The following is an 11,086-nucleotide window of genomic DNA, read 5'->3' on the forward strand; positions in this document are numbered from 1 at the left end:
TGTCCACATGGGGGCAGAGGTGGTTACCCCACAAGGCTGTGAGGAGAAGTTCAAGACCATGGTTTCATACTTGGGGCGTTTCTACTATCTCTGCTGGTTGGCACGTTCCTGCCAGATGGAAGCCCCATCTTGGCCAGAACCCCACCAGGTAATCAGGTGACATGCTACCCTCTTCCTGAGTACCACCTCACCTGTCTTCCCCCTACCAATCTGGCACTGAGCTCTGCTGGAGATGTGAGTAGTTGCTTTCCTGAGCCAGCAGGTAAGATTTCATGCTGATCCCGGCCCAGCAGGAAAACAGGTGCCCCCCACCCCCCATTAGGATAATTTGACGAAGGCTTGATAAGGGGACTATTCACAAAGATGTGAGCAGAGTGTAAGAAACCAGAGGGAGAGTGCAGGTGTGAGCTAGAATATGGGGCCCCTAGGGCCCCGAAGCCCAAAGCAACGGGGTGGTTACCAGAACACAAGGAGAGCGCTGCATGGACCGCCATTTCCTGCGCCCGTCCGTCCATTTCCTACCATTGCTGAACCCAGTCAGAAGCCTGAAGATAAGGAAGCCTGTCGCCATAACTGTAAGTTCAGCCTCCCTGACCGAGAGCAGAGCCAAGTCAATTTAGGGAAGGAAGTGGAGGGGAAAAAAAAAGTGCCAGCCCAGGAGGCCAGGACAACACCAAGTAAGAGGATGAGGAGATGTGACAGTATCTGCCACTCACTCCAGCACATCGCCCACGATGGGGAAGGCCTCTCGGCTCAGCCCTCTGGAGGTGTCTCCCTGCACATGCCTTCCTTCCTGGCGCCGCTCCCCTCCTTGTTCCTCTCTCAGCCCTTCACAGCATCATTTTCCAGCATCTCTCCCCAGTTCCAAGACTCCCCACCCTCCCTGATCTAGAAAGCCTCCAGGCCCCCTGCACCTTCTTTAGTCACACAAACGCTGCCTTCAGGCAGGAGCGCTTGGGATCCTTTGCTGGCTCTGAAGTGTTGGGTGAGCCCTGGCCTGAGCTCTGAGCTCTGGAACCGGCTCACCTTCCCCACCAGCCACTTAGCAGCCACTGAGAGTAATCACCCCTCATAAGAGTGAGAGTATTCATTTTCTTGCTAAAACAGCCCAGGCTGTTCTCGGGAGGAAAGGATATCATCCTCAAAGCAAGATGCTTGTGGTCATCTGTCTAGTGAAGTACAGTCTATACCGGGGGCTTTAAAATGCAGTGCTTTTGTCGCTGCTATTCTCAACGTGCCCCTATGATAAAGTCTCACTGGCTACTGGTGCTGTGTGCATCGGTTCTTTAAAAACATTTTTTTGGCCCTGGCTATCATTTTTTAAATTTTAGATTAATTTAATGGATTTTCTTAGGTTTTTCCAAGGGGAAGCCTTCTTCTCTCTTCCTTTCCCAATATCTATACCTCTTACATCTTTTTCTTGCCCTGGTATTGGCTAGAACCCCCAGAACAAAGTTGAATAACTGTGGTGATTGCTGGAAACCTTGCTATGTTCTTGATTTTAATGGGAATGTCACATTGTTTTCCTGGTAAGCATGACATGTTCAAGTATGGCATTTTTTTTAACGTGTATTTGTTTTTGAGAGAGACAGAGACAGACAGTGAGTGGGGGAGGGGCAGAAAGAGAGGGAGACAGAATTGGAAGCAGGCTCCAGGCTCTGAGCTGTCAGCACAGAGCCCGATGCGGGGCTCAAACCCATGAACTGCAAGATCATGACCTGAGCTGAAGTCAGAAGCTTAGCCGGCTCAGCCACACAAGCTCCCCCAGGTATGACATGTTTTACTGTTTGTTTCAGGGGGCTTCCCTTTATTCTGCTAAGGAAAAAATAAGAGTTTTTTTTTTTTAACTCAGTAATGAATATTGAATTATATCAAAGATATATTTGGCATCTGCTTACATTTTTTCCTTGACTTGTGAGTATAACTTGTGAATATACTTCTTAATATGAAATCATCCTTATACCCTTGAAATAAATTTTATTTGGTCATAATGTACTATTCACATAATACACTACTACATTCAATTTGCTGAATCTGGCACTTGTAGTCATAAATGATGTTGCACTATGTTTTTGTGGTTTTTTTTTTTTTTTTGCTATACTTTGTAGGTTTTGGAATCAAGATCATTCTAATCATTAGAATGAACAGGGGAGGTTTTCTACCTTAGAATCATCTCTCTCTCAGAGGTTTGATGGAACTTGGCTGCAAACCCATTTTGGGTCCATCTCTGTTTGGGTAAGGAGTGGTATTTTCCCTTTTTAAAAATAGCTCTATTGGCTCATTTAGATTTCTCTCTCTCTTTCTCTCTCTTTTTATGTAAATGCTTATTCATTTTTGACAGAGCATGAACAGGGGAGGGGCAGAGAGAGAGGGGGACAGAGGATCTGAAGCCGGCCTTGTGCTGTCAGCACAGAGCCTGAGGCAGGGCTTGATCTCATGAACTGTGAGATCATGACCTGAGCTGACGTAGAATGCTTTTTACCAACTGAGCCACCCAGGTGCTCTATTTTTCTCTTTTATTTATTTTTTTTATTTTAAAAAAAAATTTTTTTTTTCAACGTTTATTTATTTTTGGAACAGAGAGAAACAGAGCATGAACAGAGCAGAGAGAGAGGGAGACACAGAATCGGAAACAGGCTCCAGTCTCCGAGCCATCAGCCCAGAGCCTGACGCGGGGCTCGAACTCAGGGACCGCGAGATCGTGACCTGGCTGAAGTCGGACGCTTAACCAACTGCGCCACCCAGGTGCCCCCAGTTTTTCTCTTTTAAATATATCTTAGTAATTTGTATTTTCCTAGAAAATTGCCCAATTCAGAAAAACTACTAGTGGAGGGTTGACAATATTGTTTTTCTGACCACTTCTGAAAAAAGATTATATCCCTTTTTTTATTACTAATGTAGTACATTTGAGTTTTCTCTCCTTTTTTAGACTTTTTTTATTTGATTTCATAAAGTTTTATCCAGTTGATATGTTTCCCAGCTCTAGGATGTATTTTCAATTCTCTTTTTCTTTGTTCTAAGGCATAATTTTCTGTTCTTAACTATGTTAATTTCTATATCAATTAATTTTTAAGCACTTTATAATGGAAGATTTCAAACTTGCAATTTGAAAGGGAAAATCCATATACTCACCATCTAGGTTCTACAACAGACACTGTACTATATTTGCTTTATCACTATTTATCCATATATCCACCTATCTTTTTTTTAAATTTTTTTTTTTACGTTTTTATTTATTTTTGAGACAGAGAGAGACAGAGCATGAGCAGGGGAGGGGCAGACACAGAATCAGAAGCGGGCTCCAGGCTCTGAGCTGTCGGCACAGAGCCCGACGCGGGGCTCGAACTCACAGACTGCGAGATCATGACCCGTGCCAAAGTCGGACGCTCAACAGACTGAGCCACCCAGGCGCTCCCCATCTTATTTTTTTTATGTGTTTCAAAGTAAGTTGCAATCACTGGTACATTTTGCCCCCAAATACTTCAGCATTCATTCAGTAACTGTAGTTCAATATTTGTTTATGGTGCTTTTCTTTATTTTTTGTAATTTGTCTAGCTGCTTTCATCCACACCTAGTTTGTAATTTTTCTTTTAAAATAACTAGTATAATAATATCTAAGATTTATTGACCATCAGTCATGTTTCAGGCCACTTTAGGTGCATTTTTCTTTTGTTTTTCCTTTTTTTTTAAATGTTTATTTTCTTTTGAGAGAGAGGGAGAGAGAGACAAAAAGCATGAGGGGGAGAGGGGCAGAAAGAGAGAGACACAGAATCCGAAGGAGGCTCCAGGCTTTGAGCTGTTAGCACAGAGCCCGAAGTCTAGCTCGAACTCACGAACCACGAGATCATGACCTGAGATGAAGTCAGATGCTTAACCGACTGAGCCACCCAAGTGCTCCTAGGGGCATTTTTCAAAGGTCAAGGGACAGCCTTCTCTCTTCAGGCCCGAAATTAGGTAATTGCTTTTATAATTTAGTAAGGGTAAGGTTCAGAATTCTAAGATACATTATCTGAGTCACCTTGGGCTGCTGTAACAAACTACCATAGACTGGGTGGCTTATAAACGACAGAAACTTATTTCTCACAGGTCTGTATGCTGGAAGTCTAAGGTCAGGATGCCAGCAGGTGGGGTTCTGATGAGGGCCCTCTTCTGAGTTGCAGTCTGACTTCTAGTTGTGTCAGAAAGGAAGAGGGAACTCTCGCAGATCTCTTATAAGGGCACCAGTTCTGCAGCGCCTGGGTGGCTCAGTTGGTTGAGTGTCCACCTCTTGATTTAAGCTCAGGTCATGATGCCAGGGTCATGGGAGTGAGCCCTGAGTTGGGCTCTGAGCTGATCATGGAGCCTGCTGAAGATTCCCTCTCTCTCTCTCTCTCTCTCTCTCTCACCCGTTCCCTCTCTCTCTTTCCCTCCCCATCTCCCCTTCTGCTCCTGAGTTCTCTCTCTCTCTAAAATTAAATCAAATCATGGGTGCCTGGGTGGCTCAGTCGGTTAAGCGGTTAAACGTCCAACTTCGGCTCAGGTCATGATCTCACAGCTCGTGAGTTCAAGCCCTGCATCATGCTCTGTGCAGATGTGCTGACAGCTCGGAGCCTGGAACCTGCTTCAGATTCTGTGTCTCCCTCTCTCTGCCCCTCCCCTGCTCACGTTCTATCTCTGTCAAAAATAAATAAACATTAAAAATAATAATAATAAATAAATAAAGGCACAGGTCCCATTCGTGAGGACTCCACCCCCATGATTTAATCACCACTCAAAGGCCCACCTCCAAATACCATCACATTGGGGATTAGGTTTCAACACATGAATTTTATTTTTTTAATTATTTTTTTAACGTTTCTTTATTTTTGAGACAGAGAGAGACAGAGCATGAATGGGGGAGGGTCAGAGAGAGAGGGAGACACAGCATCTGAAACAGGCTCCAGGCTCTGAGCAGTCAGCACAGAGCCTGACGCAGGACTCGAACTCACGGACCGCGAGATCGTGACCTGAGCCGAAGTCGGACGCTTAACCGACTGAGCCACCCAGGCGCCCCTCAACACTTGAATTTTAGAGGGACACAAGCACCAGGTCTGTAACAATACAAATGTCAATAAGAAGGGATTTTCATTATAGTCCCTTTATTTTCAAATCAAAGGATTAAGTAAGTCACTATACATTTTCCTCAGCCCTTTGATGGTGAAGCTTCTCTCCTTACTGGTTTTCAGAAGAGCTCCCTCTCTTAGGAAAGGAGGACAATCAGAGGCTCATCTGCAGTTTAGCTCTATGGATCTGATGTGGCAACGACTTCCTTCCCTTCTACCTTCCTACCTTCCAGTTGCTTATCCAAGATTGACGGTGACGTCATCTAACTACAGCTTGTTGTTCTCATTTGGAGCACTGAGAGATAAACTTGGTCTATGTGTTGTCAGGAATACTACACTGCAAATCAGCAAAATGTAAAATCTAAGAAAACACTCCACGCTCAGTTGTATCTTACCTCTATTTTTTAAGCTTACTTTGAGAGAGAGAGAGAACCAATGGGGGAGGGGCAGAGAGGGAGGGGTACAGAGAATCCAAAGCGGTCTCTGTGCCAACAGCAGAGAGCCTGGTGTGGGACTCAAACTCACGAACCGTGAGATCATGACCTGAGCCAAAGTCGGACGTTGAACCAACTGAACCACCCAAGCGCCTCTGTATCTTCCATCTATTACCTCATGGAACCAGAACAGCTTGAGCCTTGTGTATCACACTCTTCTACTGAAAGTTTCCACTGGAAGAATGGTCATGTGACAAGTGGCCAAGAATGACCAAAAAGTCTCTTGGACCACCTTCTCAAGTTTATCCAAGAATTCCTTTCACACGGGCATAGTATTAAGTACTTTAAAGGAATTATCTCATGCAATTCTCACAACCTCTTTATGAAGCAAATACAGTTTACCTTGAACAACACAGGTTTGAACTGAGTGGGTTCACTTTTACATGGATTTTTTTCAATAAGTAGGGTACAGTACTGTAAATGTATTTTCTTTACGATTTTCTCAATAACATTTTCTTTTCTCTAGCTTGCTTTATTGTAAGTATACAGTATATAATACACAACATACAAACTGTGTGTTAATCGACTGTTTTAAGCTATTGGTAAGACTTCTGGTCAACAGTAGTTAAGGTTTTAGAGAGTAAAAAGTTATACGCAGATTTTTGGCTGCATGGGGGTAGTCAGTGCCCGTAACCACCATGTTGTTCAGGGATAAACTGTAATATTATTGACACCATTATGCAACTAAGCCTTGATAGTTAAAGAATTTCTGCAAGGTCACATGGATGGTAAGTAGCAGAGCAGGGATATTTTGAACCCTGGTCTAACTTAAAGTTGGTGCTCATATATATTATACTGTGTATTTTTCTCTAAGTACAGCTTTGGCTGCATCCCATATATTTTCTAACAACGATAATAAGGACAGCGTAAGAGGATAAAATGAGATTTTCTGCCGAGGTATTAAATTTCTAGCTGCCCTGGCTTTCTACTCATTAAGCTATTACAGTGAATTATTTGTTCTAAAAACCTCTGCAGAATGGAGCCAAAACCTGAAGGGCTTAACGCATAGTGTGAATCTTAAACTATAGTTTGGGGAAGAGTTTATAACAATATAAGAGCTTCGACTGAGAAGGACTGAGTCATGGGATGCAGCACATTCTGGGGAAACAGTATTTAGGACAGAAACAAAATTCCTCTTTCTGAAAAGGGAGATCTTATCCACATTTGCTGGGTTTGGGCCGCTCGGCGTGTGGAGAAATCTCTATTGGCGTGTAAAAGATCTTGCACCTAACTAACTATTGAAGCTGCAGGAGGGCAGACATTCATTCTTTGTTCTCCTTCCCAAAGCATGTGGTCCCAGCTCCACCAAACAGATGTTCCTGCCCAGGAATCCGAGCCTGGAGAAGTTGACCCAGAGATGTGGAGAGAGCCAGGAGAGAGTGTGGATTGCTTGAATATTAATCCCCAAGAGACAAAAGTAAGAAGTGACTGAGTTTCCCTCAGTGCTCAAGTTTAAGTTTTCTACCATCAGTAGAATTGGGGCTGGATCCAGACAGAGAAAGAGAGTTCCCTTTTCACATATCTAAACTGTGACTGGGAAATGTCTCACACACACACACACACACATCAGTGACATTTAAAGAGCGCTAAGTGTCATCTATTTAGTCAGGAAAAAATCCTCCAAGATAGGTATTGCTATCTTCTTATCAACACCTGGATGAGAGTCACAGAGAGTGGGCAGCAGCAGAGCCAGAACTCGGGTGAGGTACACATGGCTTCAGGCCCATGCTCCACGCGCTTAAACATTCCAGTTCGTATTCTAATTGTCATTCATCTCTGAACATCCACTTTGATTTTGCCTTTCAGTGGAGGGATTTTAAAAAATGTATAAATGGTTCAGAATTTGTCAGTTAACCTTCTGTTACTAAGTTTTAGTTTCATTACGTTGTGCCCAGAAAATGTGACTAAATGGTTCCACTCTCAGGAATTTATCATGGTTTGCTTTAAAGACTAATACTGGGGTATTGGTATTGGTTCCCTAGAAATTTGAAAATAAAGTTATCAAGTTTATATGGTCTTAACGCAAATTAAAAGACAAGATATTGCCAGACTGGATAAAAGGAAGGACCCAACTACATCTTGTCAACTACAGCTGCTCATTTGTAATGTAATGAAACAGATCAGTTGGAAGTTAAAGCGCGGAATGGTCGTAAACACTTGCATAGCGCTTACTCCATGTCAAGAACTGTTCTGAGAGGGGCACCCCGGTGGCTCAGTTGGTTGAGCATCCAACTTCAGCTCAGGTTACGATCCCACAGTTCTTGAGTTCGAGTCCCACATCAGGGTCACTGCTGTCAGCCTGCCAGCACAGAGCCCACCTCAGATCCTCTGTGCTCCTCCCTGCTTGCACTAGACCAAAATTAATAATTATTTTTTAATTTATTTTTTATTTTTATTTTTTAACGTTTATTTACTTTTGAGACAGAGAGAGACAGAGCATGAATGGGGGAGGGTCAGAGAGAGGGAGACACAGAATCAGAAGCAGGCTCCAGGCTCTGAGCCATCAGCACTGAGCCTGATGCGGGGCTCGAACTCACGGACCGCGAGATCATGACCTGAGCCGAAGTCGGACGCTTAGCCGACTGAGCCACCCAGGCGCCCCAATAATTATTTTTTTATTTTTTATTTTTTATTTATTTTTTTTTTCAACGTTTATTTATTTTTGGGACAGAGAGAGACAGAGCATGAACGGGGGAGGGGCAGAGAGAGAGGGAGACACAGAATCGGAAACAGGCTCCAGGCTCTGAGCCATCAGCCCAGAGCCCGACGCGGGGCTCGAACTCACGGACCGCGAGATCGTGACCTGGCTGAAGTCGGACGCTTAACCGACTGCGCCACCCAGGCGCCCCAATAATTATTTTTTTAAAAGAACTGTTCTACGTACTTCCCATGTATTAGCTCATTTATCTTCACAACCATTGTATGAGGGAGGTACTATTACTATCCCCATTTTACAGAGGAGAAAACTGAGTCAAGGAACTTATCCAAGGCCACACATCGTTCACACGAAGTCTGCATTTTTATATTTACAGAGCATTCAGTTGCAAGGGGCTTAGTGTGAACAATGTTGCAGTAAAGCAAAAAAAGTATACATTTCTGCATATTTGTACACATTTTTGTTTTCTATATTTCTATACCACTCAATACATATAACCTCCAAAATACATCAAAATCAAGTTATGCCACTAAAACTACATAAAGAAACATAAAGGCAAATGGCATTCTTCTATGGGAACAGTAGTCTCCCAAGCTGCTGAAACAAGGAAAAAAGTTAAAGGGTTGAAATTAGATAAGCCTACTAATACTAATGAAAAGAAAGCTAAAAACAAAACAAAACAAAACAAAAAAACAAACTATAATGACTATATTAATATCAGACACAGTAGATTTCACAGGAAGCATTGTTACCAGAGATAGAGTCCTTTCAGAATAGTAAGCTAATTTATCAAAATGATATAAGAATTACCAATGTTTATGCTTCAAATAAAAAGGTTCAAAGTGCACAAAGCAGAACTGGTTATAATATCAGGAGGTATATACATAGAATATTTACTAAGATAAAGTCACATTCGGGGCCATAAAACAATTCTCAGTAAACGTATGAAAGGATTGAAGTCATACAAAGTATATTCTCTGTCCACACAGAACTAAAGTGAGAATCAATAACAGAAAGATATCTGGAACTTTCCCAGATATTTGGAAAGCAAATAACACTTAAAATAAACTATAAGTCAAGAGAGAATACATCACAAGGGAAATTAGAAATTATTTTGAGCTGAATAAAAATGAAAACACAACATATCAAATTTAGTGACAAGCAGCTAAAAACAGTCTTTGAGGGAAATTAATAGCACTAAATGCTTATGCTAGAAAGGAAGAAAGGCTTACAGTGAATGACCTGAGCTTCTACCTTTAAAAACTGGAAAAAGAAGAGCAAATTAAACCCAGTGTAAGCAGGAAAAAAAGTAATAAACATAAAAATCAATGAAATAGTAAATGGAAAAACAATAGAGAAAATCAATGAAACAAGAAGCTGGATTGTTGAGATCAATAGTACAATTGCTTCTCATTATTTGCAGGAGTTATGTTCTATAAAGTTGTGGGGGACACTGAATTAGAGAACACTGAGCCACTGCTGCTAGGGAGAATACAGGGTTAGGTTGCGCCAGCCTCTGGCCACAACATTTTGTCAGCAGATCAGTAATAGCCTGGTTTTATGTGTGTCTCTCTTTAAAGACACCTAATTTAATCCATATTGTTGATTCATGAACATGGGACTCATGGCCCACGGCACTCTAACTCAGGCCCAAACAAACTTTATCTAATGCATACATATTCCCCATAAGGCACACCACAGCCTTCTTGCATTTAAACAACGCTTCAGCACTGCTCGTGGGGACCATTTTAAACAGCAAAACCACCAACAAAAACGACAAAAATGCCCCAGATCTGGCATTAAATAGACGACGAAAAGGGCATTTGTTTACAGTGTGAGAGCCATCTCATGGCGACTCCTCTCGACCTTAGCTGGGAACTTGTGTGTTGGGCACCTCAATTTCTTTTCAGTGTCTGTGCATGTTTTCCAACATCTGAAAGTGTTGCAGGTATTGATTTGAGGGTTACAAAAAAATCTTAGCAAGTAGGTGAATTCATAAATACAGAATCCACAAATAATGAATTTCAACTGCACTGATAAGCCTTTAGAAGACACCAATTACAAATATCAGAAATGATAAAGGGTCACCATCAGACATCATTCAGTCAAAGGATAACAATATTGGCAACTTTAGGCATATAAATTCCACTACTTAGGTGAATGAAATACACAAATTCTTAAAAGGTACGAGTCACCAAAGCTCACTCAAGAAGAAAAGGGCAATTTGGATGATTTTATATCTATTAACAAAGCTGAATTTGTGATTTAAAACCTTTCCTCCCCCCAAAAGAAAAACACCTCCATGCCTAGATGGCTTCACCGATGATGTGTAGCAAATACTTAAGAAAGAAATATACTAATTCTATACAAACTCTTCCAAAAAATAGTAGAGAGAACCCTTTCCAGTGTTTAATAAGGCCAGTGTTGATCCCCAAATCTGAAAAAGACATTACAAGAAGAGAAAAGTAAATACAGAGCAACACCCCACAAAACATACTGAGAGAGCTTAAAGAGGTTATAAATAAACAGAAAGTTACACCATGGTGATGGACCAGCAACTCAATTTTCTTAAGGGGTCAGTTTATCTGTGTATTCATGGCAATCCCAATCAAAATCCCAGCAAGTTTTTTGTTTGTTTTACAGTAATTGATGAGCTGATTCTAAAATCTGTATGGAAATGCAAAAAACTTAAAATGAACAAAACAACTTTGAAAAGAAAAAGAGAGGATTTACACTACTTGATTTCAAAATTTATTATAAGGCTGCAGCAAACTAGACAGTGTGGTCTTAATGTAAAACTATGTGTATAGATCACTGGAACAGAATAGAGGGCCCACATATATATGGCCAATTGG

The 11,086-nt window shown here is 41.7% G+C and overlaps 1 long non-coding RNA gene across 1 annotated transcript; it reads left to right on the forward strand.

Annotated features, from left to right (window-relative positions):
• Positions 1-1,664: 1,664 nt before the first annotated feature.
• LOC124501809 (uncharacterized) lies at positions 1,665-2,619 on the forward strand. Its single transcript, XR_006959819.1, has 3 exons — positions 1,665-1,768; positions 2,109-2,235; positions 2,581-2,619. It is a non-coding gene; the product is annotated as an uncharacterized LOC124501809 (long non-coding RNA).
• The last annotated feature ends 8,467 nt before the right edge of the window (positions 2,620-11,086 follow it).

The sequence above is a fragment of the Lynx rufus genome, unplaced genomic scaffold (assembly GCF_022079265.1).
Source record: "Lynx rufus isolate CCGP_SWC_20201006 ecotype Redwood Valley unplaced genomic scaffold, mLynRuf1.p SCAF_10, whole genome shotgun sequence".
Taxonomy (NCBI): Eukaryota; Metazoa; Chordata; class Mammalia; order Carnivora; family Felidae; genus Lynx; species Lynx rufus.